Here is a 23,217-nt window from a genome sequence, read left to right on the forward strand (position 1 = left end):
AAGCATCCCAACTTCCCTTTAGATGTGCATTTTGTTATACTGCCTCTCCTTGCCCAGACAGGATTTCCCATGCCATTACCACCTGCTCTAATCTATATGAATTGCATTACAATAAAAGCATCCCAACTTCCCTTTAGATGTGCATTTTGTTATACTGCCTCTCCTTGCCCAGACAGTACTTTCCATGCCATTACCACCTGCTCTAATCTATATGAATTGACATGTGTTGAGTTAATCACATAAGGCAGTAATTTACCTCACTGCTTGGGAATTTCAGCTTTTCATGCAGTAACTGGTTTTATTAATTGACATTTCGCTAAGTGCTTAGTAAAGTCAGCTGTTTTCTGCATTACTGTATGCAGTAATGCTTTATGAATGATAACCTATACCTCTGCATCACTTTTGACAGGCACATTTTAGAAAAATATGCAGCAAATTATATATATATATATATACACACACATATACAGGTTTGTTTGTTTGTTGTTTTTTTAAGCAGCCCATTGACTCATTATGCAGATCTAACAGTGGCATTTCTGCCTGTTGTGTTCCTACCCTCACAATGATATTTTCCATTACAACACACTTGATATGAAAAGGCCCTAAACCTACACAACCATCCCCAGGTCCACTAACCTGATCAACAACCTCTTCTCTTGTGATGCCTAACTTCTCACTGATGTTTAAATAAGCTGGCTGGTAATACATGCGGAGTCAAGCCTGAACCAGGTGTCCATGATTCAGAAACAGCCATTCATTAATTAATTCAGAGCAGTTGCAAAATGATTCTGAGTGGGGATGATCAAAGAGATGCAAATAAGTTGATGAAGGGTTATGCAAATTTTGCATGCAAATATATGCAACTTGAAAATGGACCAATTAGATCCCACCAAGGTGAAATAGAATTGATCCATTTTCATAATGGTGTGTACACACTTGAAAGATAAATGGTAGATCTTAGACCAATTTTACCCCCTTCCATGTAGTATGAGAACCATACTCTACACAGTCTATCCTATGGAGCTGAACTCCCCATCAGATAAAACTCTTTGCAAGATGCTGCACACACAGATGCTGTACACATTCAAAAGATCATTATCTGCAAAAGATCTGTTCCTGCAAAATGCATTCATAGTCTATGATATCTGCAGATCATCATACACACCTTGTTTAACAGACATTCATCTGCAGATCAGATCCACCAGGATGGATTTTTAGATCTGCAGATGATTGTCAGTTAAACAAGGTGCGTATGAGGATCTGCAGATATCATAGACTATGAATGCATTTTGCAGGAACGGATCTTTTGCAGGAACAAATCTTTTGCAGATACTGATCTTTTGAATGTGTACAGCATCTGTGTGTGCAGCATCTTGCAAAGAGTTTTATCTGATGGGGAGTTCAGCTCAATAGGATAGACTGTGTAGAGTATGGCTCTCATACTATATGGAAGGGGGTAAAATTGGTCTGTGATCTTTCATTTATCTTTCAAGTGTGTACACACCATAAGACAGGGGTCACACTTAAAGTGAACCTAAAGTCAGAATGAAAAAATTAGTTTAACTCACCTGGAGCTTCCCTCAGCCCCCTGAAGCTGATCGGTGCCCACGCTGACTCCATCAGAAGTCACTGGACCAGCCGGCGGCGACTTCCGGTTTTGCCGTCACCGGCCGACAGGCTGGGAACGCGAGTGATTCTCCGCGTTCCCAGCCAGAATAGCGCCCCCTATGCTACTATTGCGGCCTCCCTATGCTGCAATAGCAGCATAGGGGACGATATTCTGGCTGGGAACGCGAAGAATCACCCGCGTTCCCAGCCTGTCGGCCGGTCCAGGGACTTCTGATGGAGTCAGCGTGGGCACCGATCAGCTTCAGGGGGCTGAGGGAAGCCCCATGTGACTTAAACTCATTTTTTCATTCTGACTTTAGGTTCACTTTAAGGTGCATACACACATCAGACTATAGTCTTTGAAAAATGAAAGATCACAGACCAATCTTACCACCCTTCATGTAGTATGAGAGCCATACCTTAAAGGCAACCTTAATTGTGGGGGGAAAAAGAAACTCACTTACCTGGGGCTTTGCCAAGCCTCCTGCAGCCGTCCTGTGCCCGCGCCGGTCCTTCGGTGCCCTCCGGTCTCCCTCCGCGGCTACATTTCGTTTTCGGCCGACTGCCAGTCGTCTTCGGGGAAAGCGTCCTCTTCTTCCGCATTCCCTGACGTAAAGCGCGTCATCCGGAGGAGCTTTACGGCTGGGTATGCGTTCCATGGGCGCGCTTTACGGCGCTTTACGTCAGGGAATGCGGAAGAAGAGGACGCTTTGCCGGAGGACGAATGGCAGTCGGCCAAAAACGAAACTTAGCCGCGGAGGGAGACCGGAGGGCACCGAAGGACCGGCGCAGGCACAGGACGGCTGCAGGAGGCTTGGCAAAGCCCCAGGTAAGTGAGTTTCTTTTTTCCCCCACAGTTAAGGTTGCCTTTAATAGTCTTTTCTATGGAGCTGAACTCAACCTCAGAAAAAAATCTTTGCAAGATGCTGCACACACAGATGCTGTACAGACACAAAGGGCTCTATTCACTAACAGGCAAAAACACCGCAAAATTTTAGCGCTATATTTCCGCCAGCGGTAAACTCCGCATTTTTTTCCACATTCACTAATATTTTCCGCATGTTTTCCGCATGCGGGAAAAAAGATGCGGAAACAGCCATTATTCATGCGGGAATCATGCGGTAAAAAGGTCGCATGAAAAAGTGTTTAAAAAAAACACTTAAAGTCCACCAAGCACAGCCCTTAAGCCTCCACACTTCATTAAAGTCAATGGGATGCGGAATATATCACCTACTATTTGTAGGTGATAAAAAATCGGTAAATAACGACGAAATGATGCGCCTGAACATTTTTGAGAGTTGATTTTTTATTGCGGAAAATACCGACTTTTGCGGAAATTTTTTCCGCATGAATCCCGCACTTTTTCCGCATGCGGAAAAAACATGCGGAACATTTTGAGAATTTCTACTTGACGGTATTTTGGTCGCAAACTTCCCGCATGTGCTTTACCGCATGCGGGAAGTCTTTGAGAATAGAGCCCAATAGATCAGTATCTACAAAAGATCTGTTCCTGCCAAAGATCCGTTCCTGCAAATTGCATTCATAGTCTATGAGATCTGCAGATCATCATACACACCTTGTTTAACTGACATTCATCTACAGATCAGACAATCATCTGCAGATCTGAAAATCCATCCTGGTGGATCTGTCTGTACAGCATGTTTGTGTGCAGCATCTTGCAAAGATTTTTTCTGATAGGGAGTTTAGCTCCATAGAATAGACTGTGTAGAAATGCTCTCATACTACATAAAGGTTGGTAAGATAGGTCTGTGATCTTTCATTTTCCAAAGACTAAAGTCTAATGTGTGTGTGCACCTTTAGGCCTCCTTTCCTCTATGGAAAGGAGGCCTAAGGGCTCTTTCACATCAGAGCTTGCATTGGAGAACGCTCAAAGCATACGTTTTGTTGTATGCATTTTGATATGCGTTGCACTGCAGTGAGTGTGCGTTTTTAATCCGTTTTCAATGCGTTACAGCACATAGAAAAACGCAGGTAATTTTTTTTTCTTTTAGTTTTCAACTTTCTACATTGTTCCTCTGTTGCATTCTGGGACTGATTGCCTGCGTTAACGGATTAAAAACGCGCATAGTGTGCGTTTTACATTGACTAACATTGTAACGCATAAAGCTAGCATCGGCCGAAAAACTGCGCCTGGGTGCAGTGTAACGCAACGCACAAAAAGGCTGCGTTATATGTGAAAGCTAAAATGAAAGTCTATGGACTTTCATTTCACCTTGGGTAACGCAAACTTTACCCTTTGCGTTGAAACGCAGAAAATCTGCCCTAATGTGAAAGAGCCCTAAGGCCCCATTTACACTCAGGGCCCGTTCACACTAGGGGCGTTTTCCGACTTTTTTCAAGCGCAGGCGATTTTTAAAATCGCCCTCAAAACGCTTGAGCAATGATTCCCTATGAGCGAGTTCACAGCTGAGCGTTTCATTACCGATCAGCAAAGCGGTGCCTGTACCATTTTTGAGGCGTTTTTGCTGTAATGGAAGGTATAGGAAAAACACAAAACGCTCACAAAATCACTTTGTGCAACGATTGTGTTCGTATTTTTAAGAATAAATACATTGGCTATCATTCATAAAACTGTTGTCGGTAAAGTAAATCCATGCGGGAAAACACCGCTGTCGGTGTTTTTGACTTCTGGCTGCTTATTCATAAAAATGTATCCAGTTGCGATACCAGTGCAGAGATTCCCCGAACTACGCTAGCGGTAGGCAGGCGGTAGGCTTGCGGAAGCACAGGAAGCTGCTGAGTTGATACATTTCTCCGTGTTCCGCTCTCAGGGGCGTATCTGGGTAATATAGAGCCTATGGCAAACACTCAAATTGCGCCCCCCTCCCCCTCCATCAGAGCCCACCTCCCATCTGAAAACAGCATCCTTTCTAGCATACATGTGTTATGGTTGCCTGTTTTTAGGCTCGGGATATTGCTGAAGTTACTTTTTGGGAAATATCTCTTCTTATTCCATCTCTGTCCTCTTTTCTAACACTAAGCCAAGTGCACCCTACATATATACATTAAGTAGCCATATTCCCCAGATAACAGAATTAATCTGATCTGAAATCTGAGTCACAGGGGCAGGAATGGCGCCCACTGTGCTGTGGCACCCATGGCAGAAGCCATGCCTGCACCCCTCTAGATACACCTCTGCCCGCTCTACTGCAGCTGCCTGGGAGGTCTGTGTCTCCATTCACTATGTTATCGCCACATGCAAGGGAGCGGTACTTCCCGACCTCACACCACTTGCGGTAATCTTTATGAATTAACATTTTGTTACATTTTTTACGATAATCACCGCACAAGGTGGTGATTTATCGCTCTGCTCGGTAATGTCAGCTTTTCATGCGGAAGGAGCCTTTATGAATGCAGAATTTGCTATGTGGTCGGTAAAGTCAGCTGTTTTAAGCATTTCCGCATGCAGAAATGCTTTATGAATGATAGCCATTGTATTTATCCTTTGCCCATTCAAAGAGTTAACTTCCTGACCTGTGTCAGTGAGTGAATTACAAAACTGCTCTGAAAAAGCGCTTTAAAAAGCGCTTTTTACAAAAACGCAGCGCGCAGTGGAGCGTCGGGAGGAAAGCACACAAAAACGCAAAACGTTTGCTTTTTCCTGGTTTTTAAGTGTGAATGAGGACTTAATCAGTTGGTACGCGTTTTTTTTCTTATCCATAGCAGTGCATTGTGAAAAAGACTTCAGGTAAAACGCATTTAGGCCTGGTGCACACCAAAAAACGCTAGCAGATCCGCAAAATGCTAGCAGATTTTGAAACGCTTTTTCTTATTTTTCTGTAGCGTTTCAGCTAGCATTTTGCGGTTTTGGGAAGCATTTTTGGTGTAGTAGATTTCATATATTGTTACAGTAAAGCTGTTACTGAACAGCTACTGTAACAAAAAACGCCTGGCAAACCGCTCTGAAGTGCCGTTTTTCAGAGCGGTTTGCGTTTTTCCTATACTTAACATTGAGGCAGAAACGCATCCGCAATCCAAAATCTGCAGCAGCCCGGGAGTATGCGTTTCTGCAAAACGCCTCCCGCTCTGGTGTGCACCAGCCCATTGAAATACATTACCCTAGCAGATCCGCACCCGCAAGCGGATCGCAAACCGCAGCCGAACCGCTCTCGGGGGGCACTAGGCCTAAGTGTAAACTGTACGAAAGGAAAAAAATGGGCATTACTCTGAAAATCAGTTGTTCTTTGACATTTTTTAAGCTCTGTCGATTTTTAAAATCGCCCTGAAAGCACTTGTGCAATGATTCTCTATGAGAAAGTTCACATCTGAGTGGTTCGTTTCTGATCTATTTACAAAAGCGGTGCATGGGCCATTTTTAAGGCGATTCCACCTCAATGGAAGGTATAGGAAAATGAGAAACGCTCACAAAATCGCTTTGTGCAGTGATTGCGTGAGCATCAAAGAGTTCACATTCTGACTGACGTCAGGAAGTGAAAAAACGCAATCGCTTTGCAAAAGCACTTAGAAAAGCTCTTAACAAAAACGTCCAACGCCCATAAATCGAAAAAAAAACACAACAAAAACCGGCCAACGCGAACAGAACAAAATGGGAAGAAGGCCTGAGAGCAGCTGATTAAGGCCTGGAACCCACTACAAATCCCTATCACTAATCGCAATCGCTAGCGATTTGTATGAGCATTTTGTAAACGATTTCATTAGCGGTTTCTGGTGATTTGGGTAGCGATTTTAAAAAGTGTAAGCGTTTTGCCAGCAATTGTGTAGTGATTAGCATTTTTAATTCTGATTCGTCCTTTCAATTAATTTTAATTTGTTTACAGTGTGCAGTAATTCCAAAACACTAGCAAAATCGCTCTGTGCAGGTTTTGATGAGCGATTACGCCAGTGTTTATATACTTTACATTGCAGAAACGGTATATCCTGCGTTTTGCGATTTGGTAAAGGCAATCGCTCCAGTTGAATTTGGCCCATCCATTAACATTAGCTGAGTGTTTAGGGAAATCCCTAGCGGTTTGAATCGCTCCCTAAATGCTCAGAAAATCGCTCCAGTGGGTTTGAGTCCTAAGGCCTCTTTTCCAGGGACTGTTGATAGGCAGTGAAATGCCTCTCAAACTCTCACAGCTGCTCACTGCTGCCTGGTAACTGCTCACTGCTGCCTGATAACTGCTCACTGCAGCCTAGTAGCTGCTTGCTAAGCACACAGGTCAACAGTCCGTGGAAAAGAGGCCTCAGTGTAAACGGGGCCTTAGGCCTGGAACCCACTACAAAACGCTATCACTAATCGCAATCGCTAGCGTTTTGTATGAGCAGTTTGTAAGCGATTTCATGAGCGTTTTAGGGAGCGATTTTAAAAAGTGTATTCAATTTGCCAGTGGTTGTGTAGCGATTAGCGATTAGTGTTTTAAAGTCTGATTGGTCCTTTCAATGAATTTTAATTTTGTTACAGTGTACAGTAACTTTAAAACGCTAGCAAAATCGCTCCGTGCAGGTTTTGATGAGCGATTACACCAGCGGTTATATACTTTACATTGAAGCGCAAACGCTAACAAAATGCTGCATGTCCTGTGTTTGCGATTTTGCTAATCGCAATCGCTTCTTTGGAATTTGCACCATCCATTTACATTGGCAGAGTGTTTAGGGAAAGCTAGCGATTTATCACGCTCCCTAAATGCTCAAAAAATCGCTCTAGTGGGTTCCAGCCCTTAGGCCTCTTTTCCATGGGCAGTTGAACTGTGTGCTCAGCAAGCAGTTGCCAGGCAGCAGTGAGCAGTTTTCAGGCAGCAGTGAGCAGCTACCGAGCAGCAGCAATCAGTTGTGAGACTTTGAGAGGCATTTCATTGCCTATCAACTGCCCATGGAAAAGAGGAGCCTGGCGTCTGCCTGGCAGCTCCGTTAATTGCCGACTTCAGGCTAAAGTCGCTGATGCACATATCCGGCGCGCATGCTATGCATCATCATGCCGGCCAGCGTGAGAGTCCTGCACATGCTCGGTTCTCTAAGACTGAACCGCGCATGTGCAGGACTCTCATGCCGGCTAGCTTGAGGACGCGTAGCATGCGCGGTGATGCATCAGCGACTTCGGCCTTAAGTCGCCAATTAACGGAGTGGCCAGCGGGACTGGGAGAGGAGTCAGGCGGATGCCAGGGGATCTCGCGGGCTGTGGTGAGCTGGAGGAAGCCCCAGGCCAGGTAAGTCCTAATATCAATTTTAAAAGGATCCCTTTAAAGATGATATTACAACTAAAACGATGCCCTCACTTATATTATTAAAACCTTGCTCTAATTTTATATTGCAAATCACAAATGTTGTATATCTCTTCTGTAAAAGATCATATGCATCCTCTGAAAAACTGAAGTCTACAAAAGCAGCAAAATCACGTTTTTCATTCTACCACAAATGACTGCCTCTTCAAGTAAGGCCTCGTTCACATTAGACGTGATACTTGCCGCCCATATTTTGGCAACGTGTGAGGAGGCAGACACGCACGAACATCAGAAGGGCATAGACTGCACTGACACATTACATACATTGCTTAGCAGTGCGATGTGCAAACGCACTGCTGCAAGCATTTTTGGGCAAAACGCATGGCTGACCCATTCACTTCAGAAGTGAATGGCATCAGCCACGCAATGCATGGAAACGCAGATGGCGTGCGATCGTACACATGGCATTCCGATGGCACGCCCATCTGCGCGTCATGATGTGAATGAGGTCTAAGGCTATGTTAACAGGGAGGTGTTTCTGTGGGACGTAAGGGACGCATTGTAACTTGGATAGTTGCACTGTAATGTTGAACCTATGCAAGATTCACAGTGTATCCGGGCTGTGTGATCTAACGGAGTGCGGCACCCCAACGCACTGCATGCAATGCATTACCACTTGTTACAACAGTGACAGTGAAGCATACTTTTCATTGATTGTACACTTCATTGTATGTGATGCAAAGTGCACGTAACATGCGGAAGGAAAACTTTTGTTTTGCGTAACATTTTATCAAGAGGCCTTTTTAGTCCTTTGTAGCTCCTTACAGACTCCTAGAAGTTATGGTTCATCATGAGCTTGCTGGGTAATCTCTCATTTCAGGATGGACTACACATTTGGTCCATGTTTATTGCCTGTAGATATGCTGACATCTAGTGGTTATTAATGAAAACGTACTTCTGTATGGATGCTGAATGGAAGGGGAACTGTGTTGTGATCTGCTTATATTTATTTTAAAGAGACACTGTAACATCAAAAACATCCCCTGGGGGGTACTCACCTCGGGTGGGGGAAGCCTCAGGATCCTAATGAGGCTTCCCACGCCGTCCTCGGTCCCATAGGGGTCTCGCTGCAGCCCTCCGAACAGCCGGCGACAGACCCAACTGTTAATTCGATATTTAGCTTTTGCTAGCTCCAGCGGGGGCGCTGTGGCTGCTTTCGGCTCCGAAGTAGATGGAAATACCCGATCTCAGTCGGGTCCGCTCTACTGCGCAGGCGCCGGAGACTTGCGCCTGCGCAGTAGAGCAGATCCGACGGCGATCGGGTATTTCTGCCTACTTCAGAGCCGACAGCCGTCAGAGCGCCTGCGCAGGAGACGGGAAAGTAAATATTGACGTCACCGCTGTACGGAGGGCTGCAGTGAGACCCCTGAGGGACCGAGGGCGGCGTGGGAAGCCTCATTAGGATCCTGAGGCTTCCCCCACCCGAGGTGAGTACCCCTCAGGGGACGTTTTGACGTTACAGATTCTCTTTAAAGCAAGAAGTTTGTAAAGTATGCATGTGATTTTTGTTTACTCTGTCCTCTAGAAACAAAATTATGAGGAAAGGGTGCCTTCAAGTTCTAGAAATTGATCATCTTACTATAACATTATAACACAGTGTTGTATATTAAATTATTAATGGTTGTGGACTATAAACAACGGATTAGGGCTTGTTCACTCTATGGGCTTGATTCATTAACTGTGATAACTAAAATATCACACCTTATCAAAGATATCACACCTTATCAAAGTTAACACGCCTAACAGAGTAGCATAACGAGCGCTACGAACTTATGCCTGCTAATTGGCAATGGCACTCGTCCTGCCCTGAGTCCCTGCGGGTTTGTAGCGCTCACTATGCTACTCTGATAAGGCATGTTAACTTTGGTAAGGTGTGATATCTTTGATAAGGTGTGATATTTGAGTTATCACGGTTTAGTGAATAAAGCTCTATGAGCGCTTTTGAGCTTTTTAAAAGCCCTGGCGATTTAAAAAAGCCCCTTAAAAGCACTTGAGCAATGATTTTCCACGTAAGTGTTCTCACATGAGCGATGAGCTTTCTTTCCAATCGCAAACGCAGGTCCTGCACCATTTCTTGAGTGTTTGCGCTTCAATGGAAGGTATAGGAAAACTGCTAAGAAAGCCCTTGGATAAGAGATTTATTTTGTGCGTTTTTCAGCAGAAATTACATTAACCACTTAAAGAGGAGCTGTTAGGTATAAGGTCTCAGAGAAAATAAACACATATATCAGTAGCTAAAGATTGGCTGTACTTACATTACATATGCATTTCACTGTCCACGTTTGGATTTCACAGAATTTGTATATACCGTAGTATATGCAGAGATAGATGCTCCTGACAGCTCATGGCAGGCTCCATGTTTTTCTGTCAAATGTGTGGTCATGTCCTGCCTGCTTCCTGATCACAGATAAGCTCCTACTTGAACAACACAGTGTGCAGTGAATATTAATGAGCCATGTGGCTAGGAACAATAGCTGACTCCTGCAGAGTACTCTGCCCCGAGATTTATCAGTGCTACACGCTGGACTGATTACAAGCTTCTGTAACGTCTCATTAGCAGCCGAGGGGAGGGCCCCAGAATGCTTTGCAGTTTAGTATGTGGCTTGCGTCCTTATGGGTCTATAACAGCCTTTAAGATAAGCACACATCAAAGGCAGGGGCGTAGGGCCTGTGGTCGCAACGGTCGCCTCGGCGACCGGGCCCGGCTCCTGAAGAGGCGGGGGAGGGGCCCGGGGGCCCATGTCCGTTTGGACTCGTCTCGGAGATCCGTGCGTGCGTTATTGGGAGGGGGGAGCTGCAGCCGTGGGGAGGGCAGCCCGACCTCTCCCTCCCTTCCTCTCCCCGGCCCCCCCCCCCCCCTCAGATGCAGAGTGAGCGGCGCACGGAAGCGCTGTAGGCAGAACTCACCTGCCTGTGTTCCAAGCGCCGCTGGTCTCCTCCCGCTCTGCATAGATGCTGTTACACACTGCTTCCGGCTAAACAGGAAGCAGTGTGTAACAACATCTAAACAGAGCGGGAGGAGACCAGCGGCGCAGGGACGGAGGTGAGTTCCGCCTACAGCGCTTCCGTGCGCCGCGCACTCTGCATCTGAGGGGGAGAGGAAGGGGAGGGAGAGGGCAGCTAGCGACCTACCTACCTAACCTTTCCTGGGGGGGGGGCAGCTACCTACCTAACCTATCCTGGGGGGCCAGCTACCTACCTAACCTATCCTGGGGGGGCAGCTACCTACCTAACCTATCCTGGGGGGCCAGCTACCTACCTAACCTATCCTGGGGGGCCAGCTACCTACCTAACCTATCCTGGGGGGCCAGCTACCTACCTAACCTATCCTGGGGGGCCAGCTACCTACCTAACCTATCCTGGGGGCCAGCTACCTACCTGACCTATCCTGGGGGGCAGCTACCTACCTAACCTGGGGGGGGCAGCTACCTACTTAACCTATCCTGGGGGGCCAGCTACCTACCTAACCTATCCTGGGGGCCAGCTACCTACCTAACCTATCCTGGGGGGCCAGCTACCTACCTAACCTATCCTGGGGGGCCAGCTACCTACCTAACCTATCCTGGGGGGCCAGCTACCTACCTAACCTATCCTGGGGGGCAGCTACCTACTCTAACCTATCCTGGGGGGCCAGCTACCTACCTAACCTATCCTGGGGCCGGGGGGCCAGCTACCTACCTAACCTATCCTGGGGGGCCAGCTACCTACCTAACCTATCCTGGGGGGCAGCTACCTACTCTAACCTATCCTGGGGGGCAGCTACCTACTCTAACCTATCCTGGGGGAAAGCTACCTAATCTATCCTGGGGGGCAGCTACCTAACCTATACTGGGGGGCACCTACCTCATCTAACCTATACTGGGGGGCAGCTACCTAATCTAACCTATACTGGGGGGCACCTACCTATCTAACCTGGGGGCACTTAATTGTCTAACCTGTATTCGGGGCACCTAGCTAGCCTATACAGGTGGCAACTATACTGGCTACCTATATTGGAGGCACCTACCTAACTAACCTATACTGGGGGCACCTACCTATCTAACCTATGCTGGGGGCAACTATTCTGGCTACCTATATTAGAGGCACCCACCTAGCTAACCTGTACTGGCGGCGCCTGCCTATCTAACCTATACTGGGGGCAACTATACTGGCTAACTATGCTGGAGGCACCTACCTGGCTAACCTATACCGGGGGCAACTATACTGGCGTACCTATGCCTGGCTACCTATACTGGGGGGACCGATAGCTGGCTATAGGGATTCGGATATGTGTGTGCGTCGGGTGTTGCCGGGGGAGGGGGGGCTGTTGTTGCCGTGGTGGGGGGGGGCCCACATCCAGATTCCGCATCGGGGCCCAGAGGTTTGTAGCTACGCCACTGATCAAAGGTAACTGAGATTTTTATCTTCACTAATGGCTTTTGGGCTTCCTTCTAAACTGTTTAACACAGGAGAATAGAGGTTTAAATTAGCTTCTGCAGCCTGACAGTTACTCTTTAAAGAGGAACTCCAGTGAAAATAATGTAATAAAAAAAGTGCTTCATTTTTACAATAATTATGTATAAATGATTTAGTCAGTGTTTGCTCATTGTAAAATCTTTCCTCTCCCAGATTCACATTCTGACATTTATTACATGGTGACATTTTTACTGTGGGCAGGTTATTTAGCTGTTTCTAGCTGTTAGACAGCTGTAAACAGCCATTTCCTGTCTCTGAACATTGTTACATTGTGGCAGTTTGCCAGGAGTACCACGGTATTCAGAGCCTCTTGTAGGAGGGGTTTGAGCACAAAATTAGTCACACAGCGCCCCCTGATGGTCTGTTTGTGAAAATCATTCTATTTTTCATGTAAAAGGGGGTATCAGCTACTGATTGGGATAAAGTTCAATTCTTGGTTGGAGTTTCTCTTTAAGGACCACAGTCTTTTCGCCCCTTAAGGACCAGAGCCTTTTTCTCCATTCAGACCACTGCAGCTTTCATGGTTTATTGCTCGGTGATACAACCTACCACCTAAAGGAATTTTACCTCCTTTTCTTGTCACTAATACAGCTTTCTTTTGCTGATATTTGATTGCTGCTGCGAGTTTTAGTTTTTATTATATTCATCAAAAAAGACATGAATTTTGGCAAAAAAATGACTTTTTTAACTTGCTGTGCTGACATTTTTCAAATAAAGTAAAATTTCCTATACATTTGAGCGCGAAAGTTATTCTGCTACATGTCTTTGATAAAAAAAAAAAACATTCAGTGTATATTTATTGGATTGGGTAAAAGTTATAGCGTTTACAAACTATGGTGCCAAAAGTGAATTTTCCCATTTTCAAGCATCTCTGACTTTTCTGCGTACCTGTCAGGTTTCATGAGGGGCTAAAATTCCAGGATAGTACAAATACCCCCCAAATGACCCCATTTTGGAAAGAAGACATCCCAAAGTATTCAGTGAGAGGCATGGTGAGTTCATAGAAGATTTTATTTTTTGTCACAAGTTAGCGGAAAATGACACTTTCTGACAAAAAAAAGAAAAAAAAAAGTTTCCATTTCTTCTAACTTGCGACAAAAAAAAATGAAATCTGCCACGGACTCACTATGCTCCTCTCTGAATACCTTGAAGTGTCTACTTTCCAAAATGGGGTCATTTGTGGGGTGTGTTCACTGTCCTGGCATTTTGGGGGGTGCCTAATTGTAAGCACCCCTGTAAAGCCTAAAGATGCTCATTGGACTTTTGGCCCCTTAGCGCAGTTAGGCTGCAAAAAAGTGCCACACATGTGGTATTGCCGTACTCAGGAGAAGTAGTATAATGTGTTTTGGGGTGTATTTTTACACATACCCATGCTGGGTGGGAGAAATATCTCCGTAAATGACAATTGTTTTATTTTTTTTACACACAATTGTCTATTTATAGAGATATTTCTCCCACTCAGCATGGGTATGTGGAAAAATACACCCCAAAACACATTATACTACTTCTCCTGAGTACGGCGACACCACATTTTTTTGCACCCTAACTGCGCTAAGGGGCCCAAAGTTCAATGAGTACCTTTAGGATTTCACAGGTCATTTTGAGAAATTTCGTTTCAAGACTACTCCTCACGGTTTAGGGCCCCTAAAATGCCAGGACAGTATAGGAACCCCACAAATTACCCCATTTTAGAAAGAAGACACCCCAAGGTATTCTGTTAGGAGGATGGTGAGTTCATAGAAGATTATTTTTTTTGGCACAAGTTAGCGGAAATTGATTTTAATTGTTTTTTTTCACAAAGTGTCATTTTCCGCTAACTTGTGACAAAAAATAAAATCTTCTATGAACTCACCATACTCTTAACGGAATACCTTGGGGTGTCTTCTTTCTAAAATGGGGTCATTTGTGGGGTTCCTATACTGCCCTGGCATTTTAGGGGCCCTAAACCGTGAGGAGTAGTCTTGAAACCAAATGTCGCAAAATGACCTGTGAAATCCTAAAGGTACTCATTGGACTTTGGGCTTCTTAGCGCACTTAGGGTGCAAAAAAGTGCCACACATGTGGTACTGCCGTACTCAGGAGAAGTAGTATAATGTGTTTTGGGGTGTATTTTTACACATACCCATGCTGCGTGGGAGAAATATCTCTGTAAATGACAATTGTTTGATTTTTTTTACACACAATTGTCCATTTACAGAGAGATTTCTCCCACCCAGCATGGGTATGTGTAAAAATACACCCCAAAACACAATATACTACTTCTTGTGAGTACGGCGATACCACATGTGTGACACTTTTTTGCAGCCTAGGTGCGCTAAGGGGCCCAACGTCCTATTCATTTTGAGGCATTTGTTTTCTAGACTACTCCTCACGGTTTAGGGCCCCTAAAATGCCAGGGCAGTATAGGAACCACACAAGTGACCCCATTTTAGAAAGAAGACACCCCAAGGTATTCCGTTAGGGGTATGGTCAGTTCATAGAAGATTTTATTTTTTTGTCACGAGTTAGTGAAAAATGACACTTTGTGAAAAAAAACAATAAAAATCCAATTTCCGCTAACTTTTGACAAAAAATAAAATCTTCTATGAACTCATCATACACCTAACAGAATACCTTGGGGTGTCTTCTTTCTAAAATGGGGTCACTTGTGGGGTTCCTATACTGCCCTGGCATTTTACGGGCCCAAAACTGTGAGTAGTCTGGAAACCAAATTTCTCAAAATGACTGTTCAGGGGTATAAGCATCTGCAAATTTTGATGACAGGTGGTCTATGAGGGGGCAAATTTTGTGGAACCGGTCATAAGAAGGGTGGCCTCTTAGATGACAGGATGTTTTGGGCCTGATCTGATGGATAGGAGTGCTAGGGGGGTGACAGGAGGTGATTGATGGGTGTCTCAGGGGGCGGTTAGAGGGGAAAATAGATGCAATCAATGCACTGGGGAGGTGATCGGAAGGGGGTCTGAGGGGGATCTGAGGGTTTGGCCGAGTGATCAGGAGCCCACACAGGGCAAATTAGGGCCTGATCTGATGGGTAGGTGTGCTAGGGAGTGACAGGAGGTGATTGATGGGTGTCTCAAGGTTTGATTAGAGGGGGGAAATAGATGCAAGCAATGCACTAGCGAGGTGATCAGGGCTGGGGTCTGAGGACGTTCTGAGGTGTGGGCGGGTGATTGGGTGCCCGCAAGGGGCAGATTAGGGTCTAATCTGATGGGTAACCGTGACAGGTGGTGATAGGGGGTGATTGATGGGTAATTAGTGGGTGTTTAGAGGAGAGAAGAGATGTAAACACTGCACTTGGGAGGTGATCTGATGTCGGATCTGCGGGCGATCTATTGGTGTGGGTGGGTGATCAGATTGCCCGCAAGGGGCAGGTTAGGGGCTGATTGATGGGTGGCAGTGACAGGGGGTGATTGATGGGTGGCAGTGACAGGGGGTGATTGATAGGTGATTGACAGGAGATCAGTGGGTTATTACAGGGAATAACAGATGTAAATATTGCACTGGCGAATTGATAAGGGGGGGTCTGAGGGCAATCTGAGCGTGTGGGCGGGTGATTGGGTGCCCGCAAGGGGCAGATTAGGGTCTAATCTGATGGGTAACAGTGACAGGTGGTGATAGGGGGTGATTGATGGGTAATTAGTGGGTGTTTAGAGGAGAGAAGAGATGTATACACTGCACTTGGGAGGTGATCTGATGTCGGATCTGCGGGCGATCTATTGGTGTGGGTGGGTGATCAGATTGCCCGCAAGGGGCAGGTTAGGGGCTGATTGATTGGTGGCAGTGACAGGGGGTGATTGATGGGTGGCAGTGACAGGGGGTGATTGATAGGTGATTGACAGGTGATCAGTGGGTTATTACAGGGAATAACAGATGTAAATATTGCACTGGCGAATTGATAAGGGGGGGGGGGGGGTCTGAGGGCAATCTGAGCGTGTGGGCGGGTGATTGGGTGCCCGCAAGGGGTAGATTAGGGTCTAATCTGATGGGTAACAGTGACAGGTGGTGATAGGGGGTGATTGATGGGTGATTGATGGGTAATTAGTGGGTGTTTAGAGGAGAGAAGAGATGTAAACACTGCACTTGGGAGGTGATCTGATGTCGGATCTGCGGGCGAACTATTGGTGTGGGTGGGTGATCAGACTGCCCGCAAGGGGCAGGTTAGGGGCTGATTGATGGGTAGCAGTGACAGGGGGTGATTGACGGGTGATTGACGGGTGATTGACAGGTGATTGACAGGTGATCAGGGGGGATAGATGCATACAGTACACGGGGGGGGGGTTCTGGGGGGGGGGTCTGGGGAGAATCTGAGGGGTGGGGGGGTGATCAGGAGGGGGCAGTGGGCAGGGGGGGGGATAAAAAAAAAATAGCGTTGACAGATAGTGACAGGGAGTGATTGATGGGTGATTAGGGGGGTGACTGGGTGCAAACAGTGGTCTGGGGGGTGGGCAGGGGGGGGGGTCTGAGGGGTGCTGTGGGCGATCAGGGGGCAGGGGGGGGGGGAAATCAGTGTGCTTGGGTGCAGACTAGGGTGGCTGCAGCCTGCCCTGGTGGTCCCTCGGACACTGGGACCACCAGGGCAGGAGGCAGCCAGTATAATAGGCTTTGTATACATTACAAAGCCTATTATACATATGGGCAGCGGCGATCCGGGTGCTAGTAACCCGCCGGCGCTTCCGAACGGCCGGCGGGTTACTACGAGCGGTGGGCGGAGCGAGTGCCCGGCGGCTGATCGCGTCACGAATGACGCGATCGCCGCATAGCCACTCCCGCAGCCGCCCCCGCCGATGGGCGTATTGCGGTCGTTTGGGCCCGGACTTTGCCGCCGCCCATCGGCTGGGGGCGGTCCTCAAGTGGTTAAACAAAATAACTTCCAGGTCAAAGAGTTTACTTCCTGATTGTCTGAGAAAAAAAAGAACTAATCGCCAAACAAAAGCACTTACAAAAGTTCTTGGCAAGATCGCAAATCACTATAAAAACGCCTGAAAAATTGCTTTAAAAGGCGCTAACAAAAGCACTCAGAGCTTGTGATTGCCCTGGCGATTTATAATATGAACTAAGCCTAAGCGATCATAGAAACATGACTTAAGAGGAAGAGCATCTTACCCAATTCGATGTGCAATCTAAGTATTGGAGGACATAAAATATAAATAAGGAAGTAACAGTGGCTGGACTTGATGGGAGCTACAGTAGCTGTTAAGGCCCATTCACACTTGAAAGCGCAAAACCCCGGCGCTTACCACTAGCATTTTGCGTGAGTGATTTTTCAGCCGAAGAATTACTGAATGTCACAGGAGCCCTAGTGGCTGACCGCACTTAGCCTTCTAAACGGTGCCAGCGCACAGATCGTGCGAACTCTGGTCGCAGTCAATGCGCAGGAACCGTTAAGAATTAGCCGCAGACAACTCGGAAGGGAGCCTGTGAGACACGGGTGATTACAACTTCACCCACTGGTTCAGAGTAAACTGCCACCACCGCGGTTACCATGGGACCGTGGAGCCCACTAACTGACTGACTAGTCCTGCGAATAAAACGGTTAAACACACGGTATTCTGTCTAGCCAACAACAAACAAACAGTAGCGTATCTTCAGAGACCCGGGATCAGTTCTGTGTGTGCTGATAAGCAGGGTAGCGGACAGTGAATGACTTGGAGAAAGTCGTTTATTCACGCAATATAAATAATTAATATATACAGACAATTATTAAAATCACAATTATTAAAACAGTAATAGCCAGTATAAAAAAAATAAAAGAAGGGAGAAAAATACTTAGTTCCTGGAAAGATGTCCTTTTTGTGGGAAAATCAAAGTTCTGGGTTTCAATCTGAGTTCAGAGTTCAGACCAGGTGGATGCCAGCATATCCTCAAGCTGGCACCTGATGAGTTCAAGATGTTTCAGTGTGGAGGACACTGAGTTTGGCTCCTCTGCCATTCTTATGCCCCTGATTCAGTAGGAGGGAGTGAGGGCGGGCCCACACCCCCCCTTAGAACATGAGATGAGTCCTCCCCTTGTCCTGGGGGCCAGAAATCATGCCGTAACCATATATGGGCTCTATCTCACAGAACCGTACAGGTCAGGGCAGATTTATTAATATTTTCAGGTCTGCCTCGATGTACCCAGCAGCCTGATACCAAACATGAGGGGTGAGACCCTTGTGGTATCAGCAGGGCAATTTCAAACTGCCTAACTGGCAGTCCTTACCTCAGAATGTTCTGAAACTTCCTCAGAACCAGCACCAGGGCTCATGCTACACTTCCCCCACGTTTGACGAAGCTGCCATCTCAGGAACCCCAGAAATATGACAGATCTGGGAAGTTATGGATATGCTATGAGACTCAGGTTATTCCCAGGCAAAGGCTCTTTGAAGTTTGGAGCAGCCAGCGAGGTGTCGCCTCCCCTGCTGGGAGGGAGCCAGCGGGTCTGGCTTTTAGCCCAACTAGATTGCTTCTGCCATGGTGCTTGTCACCTTATACCTGATGGATGGGCCATCAGCACAGCTTGAAGCCAGGGACTCTCCGGGGCAGATTAGGCTCAGGCTCATTAGCATATCAAAAGAGCCATCCAGCCTTTAGGATGGTGCTCTCTCTCTGCTAAGAAAAGGACTTCAGCTGCCCCTACACACTCAACCCAGATTGTATCGATTTGGAGCGCAATCGATGCAGGGAATCGAGTGCGATCGCTTTTTCTTCACGGGCGGTTACAGGACGCGCCTGCGGCCCCGCAACCGTCCGTGACAGCCCCCCCCTGGGGAGAAGGCAGATAGACATTCATCAGCAAGATGTGTGTCGTTGCCGCTAACCTGCGAGATCTGATCTAGTTCCCCGTTGGCGTTCTGGGGTCGGCTGCCCGCTGCGTGTCGGCCAACCTGGCTGACGGGTCTCGGGTTGCCGGTGCGGCGGGAAAACCTATTGGAGCCTGTGGCTCGGTTCCCCTGGACCGGGCGCGGTCTGCTACCCTCAGGGTTGACCCGACATGGACCATTCTGGACAGGGCGTTTGCGCCACTGCAGTCGGACGTGGTGTCTGCCGGGACTGCTGACAACGGGCAGTGGGTTGGTTAGGTCAACAGCCAGCCCACGCAGGGTTCCCCTGCTAAGTGGCTGTGGACCTAAGGGAACCCCGCGGGGATCCCTGGACCTTCCCAGCTCCTGACAGACGGCACATGCTCTGCAGTAGTTTGCTACATCCCTGTTCATCCGGGGCCAATAAAACTGTTTCCGAATACCGGCAAGTGTCTTGCGGACCCCTGAGTGCCCTGTCAGAGGATTAACATGTGCGGATTTCAGCACATGTCCCCTGAACGCACTCGGGACCACAAGCCATTTGGTATTCGCGTGGGATCTACCTGTAGGGGGCTGTACAGACTCACTGTACAGTCTCCCACCTTCCCAGTACACCTTGAAAGCGGCCCCGTCTGCGAGGGGCTCAGCGGCTTGCTGCCTGAGCACCTCCAGGCTTGGGTCACGTTGTAGTGCGGCTGAGAATACGGCGCTGTCAGTTTCAGCCAACTGGCTCATGTCACACGAGGCCAGCGGCTGAAAGGTCTCATCCCTGCGGTCAGAGGAGGGGGAGGAGGCCGGAACCCCCTCCACCTGTTCTGAGCTCGGGTTCTGAGCAGTGCAGCTGCGCGGTACTGCTAGCACAGGTACACTGTCAGAATGGCACAGACGGACATTACTCAAATCATCATTGCATGCAGTAATGACATTGACAGGTATAGACATTTTTTCATTACAGACAGGTTGTACAGTAAACTCAGGTACAGTTACAGCATCATCACAGCAGACAGTCTGTACATCAAACTCAGGTGCCTTTGAAGCAGGCACTATTGAACCTGGTACCCTTGAACTGGGCACATTCCACCCGCCTCCCCCTGGTGCTCCCCCAAGTGTATAAAGTACCTGGGGGTGGGTGGAGAGTCCGTCTCCTTCCGTGAGCGACAAGGCGGTCGTGGCAGGTTCATAGTAGGACACAAGCTTGCCCAAATCAGTCCCCAGCAACACAGGGACTGGGAGATCCTTCATAACCCCAACAACCCTTTCGTGGATCCCTAATCCCCAATCCAGCTTCACTGTCGCGTGGGCTATGTGAAAAAGGGTGCCCTCTACTCCAGTAAGGGCAAGGGATCGGCTGGAGCTGATGCTCTCCTTTGGCACAAGGTGTGAGTGAACTAACGTGATGTCAGCTCCGGTGTCTCGAAATCCGGTGACAACTTTGCCGTTCACTCTAACAAGTTGCTGCTGGTCGGTTTGGTCGCGGATTTCCTTTCCGCGGGCAAACAGGACAAAATCTGATGATCCAGGCTGTGGTTCGCTGGCGGGCTGCCTCTGCTGTGGGTGAGGTGCAGGTGATGCAGATGATCCAGGTGCTGGTGGTGTCTGTCTCCGCTCCGGACAGTCGAATTTCATGTGTCCGGGCTGGCGGCAGTAGTGACAGGTGACCTCTCCAGGCGCTGCAGGCCTGGGTGCAGCAGCTGCGCTGGGTGGCCTCTGTGGCGGACAGCTCACAGGGGCAGGAGGGTCTGCCGAGGTATTGGGCTGACCTCCTCTCCAGCTGGATGGGACAGTTCTGCGGGTATCAGCCACCCGGGTAGTTGCAAAAGTCTCAGCAAGGTCTGCAGCGACAGTTGCCGAAGCCGGCCAGCATTCTAGCACAAACTGGCGTACATCAGCAGGGCAAATGTTCAGAAATTGTTCCAGGACTATCAAGTCCTCCAGGACATCATAAGACCCTTTGGTGAGGCCTAGTGTCCACTGGCGGAGTGTGGTGAGCAAGCTGCTGGCCACATCTCGGTACAAATCAGAAGGCTTTTTCTGCCAGGCCCTGAACTTTTTCCGATAGGCTTCTGGCGTCAGCTGGTACTTAGTAATGATAGCGTCTTTTATAGCAGCATAATCATTATCCTTCTCCGCAGGCAATTCTGCGAAGGCATCAAGCGCTTTGTAGCGCAGCAAAGGTGTCAGATGTCTGGCCCACTGGTCTTGGGACAGACGATACTGACGGCATGCTTTTTCAAAAGACCGCAAAAACAAGTCAATGTCTGTGTCTTTTTCAGTATTAGCAAATTTAAATTTTGCACTTACGGGTGGTGCAGCTCCTTCAGCAGGGAGGCTGGGCGGTGAACTCCGGCTGGCCTGTTGCACTTTTGCCATGTTTAGCTCATGCTGTCGTTGGCGCTCCCGTTCTCGCTCAGCGGCATCCCTCTCCGCGTGGCGTTCAGCAGCAGCAGCAGCAGCTTTTCGTTCTGCAGATTGGCGCTCCCGTTCCTCTCGTGCCTCTCGCTTTTGCTCCGCCATGTACTGCAGGTACTTGTCCAGGTCAGTCTCCATCAGCTTTTGTAATGCCTGCTGCATTACAGGGTCAGCACCCATGGACAGTCCAGTACTGGCCGGTTCCAGGCGAGTACTTTCAGAAACTCTGGGATTGGGGTCCATACTGACAGTCTCTGGCGTAACTGTTGCAACAGGGCCCGCAGGATGCTCAACCTCTGTACGCCTAGGATCTTCAGCCTCTGGTTCCCCTAGACTGTCAGATGGGCTGGTATCCACTTCAGCGGACACTCCCGGCTCCCGCAGTTGCTGGGTATCCCATCTGGACAAGTCTGCTATCAGGTCCTGTTGTTTCCTGCGGCCGACGTCAATGCCTCTCGCTTGGCAAAGATTTTGCAGGTCCGACAGGCACATGTTCTGGTAGTTCCCGGACATTTCCATGCCAAATAAAATAAAACTTTTGGGGAGGGGTACTGGCTACACAGTCTCTCTGTATATATAAAAAATATATTGCCTTCCAGCTACACCAACGAATTAGTTCGTTTCTTGATAGCGCTAGCGCTATCGTAGATACTTTCAGCACAACACAGGTCCCAACCGCTGCCTAACACTGTCACAGGAGCCCTAGTGGCTGACCGCACTTAGCCTTCTAAACGGTGCCAGCGCACAGATCGTGCAAACTCTGGTCGCAGTCAATGCGCAGGAACCGTTAAGAATTAGCCGCAGACAACTCGGAAGGGAGCCTGTGAGACACGGGTGATTACAACTTCACCCACTGGTTCAGAGTAAACTGCCACCACCGCGGTTACCATGGGACCGTGGAGCCCACTAACTGACTGACTAGTCCTGCGAATAAAACGGTTAAACACACGGTATTCTGTCTAGCCAACAACAAACAAACAGTAGCGTATCTTCAGAGACCCGGGATCAGTTCTGTGTGTGCTGATAAGCAGGGTAGCGGACAGTGAATGACTTGGAGAAAGTCGTTTATTCACGCAATATAAATAATTAATATATACAGACAATTATTAAAATCACAATTATTAAAACAGTAATAGCCAGTATAAAAAAAATAAAAGAAGGGAGAAAAATACTTAGTTCCTGGAAAGATGTCCTTTTTGTGGGAAAATCAAAGTTCTGGGTTTCAATCTGAGTTCAGAGTTCAGACCAGGTGGATGCCAGCATATCCTCAAGCTGGCACCTGATGAGTTCAAGATGTTTCAGTGTGGAGGACACTGAGTTTGGCTCCTCTGCCATTCTTATGCCCCTGATTCAGTAGGAGGGAGTGAGGGCGGGCCCACACCCCCCCTTAGAACATGAGATGAGTCCTCCCCTTGTCCTGGGGGCCAGAAATCATGCCGTAACCATATATGGGCTCTATCTCACAGAACCGTACAGGTCAGGGCAGATTTATTAATATTTTCAGGTCTGCCTCGATGCACCCAGCAGCCTGATACCAAACATGAGGGGTGAGACCCTTGTGGTATCAGCAGGGCAATTTCAAACTGCCTAACTGGCAGTCCTTACCTCAGAATGTTCTGAAACTTCCTCAGAACCAGCACCGGGGCTCATGCTACACTTCCCCCACGTTTGGCGAAGCTGCCATCTCAGGAACCCCAGAAATATGACAGATCTGGGAAGTTATG

The 23,217-nt window shown here is 47.9% G+C and overlaps 1 protein-coding gene across 9 annotated transcripts in view; it reads right to left on the reverse strand.

Moving 5' to 3' along the window:
* Positions 1-23,217, reverse strand: part of BTG4 (BTG anti-proliferation factor 4) — a 51,708-nt gene that overhangs the window by 17,845 nt on the left and 10,646 nt on the right. The window contains exon 3 of one of the 9 annotated variants that reach the window (XM_068242839.1): positions 637-788. The exons of the other annotated variants lie outside the window; for them this stretch is intronic. The gene's annotated coding sequence lies outside the window, so the exon portion shown is untranslated. The remainder of the gene's footprint in view (positions 1-636; positions 789-23,217) is intronic. 9 annotated transcript variants of the gene reach the window in all.

The sequence above is a fragment of the Hyperolius riggenbachi genome, chromosome 6 (assembly GCF_040937935.1).
Source record: "Hyperolius riggenbachi isolate aHypRig1 chromosome 6, aHypRig1.pri, whole genome shotgun sequence".
Lineage (NCBI taxonomy): Eukaryota > Metazoa > Chordata > Amphibia > Anura > Hyperoliidae > Hyperolius > Hyperolius riggenbachi.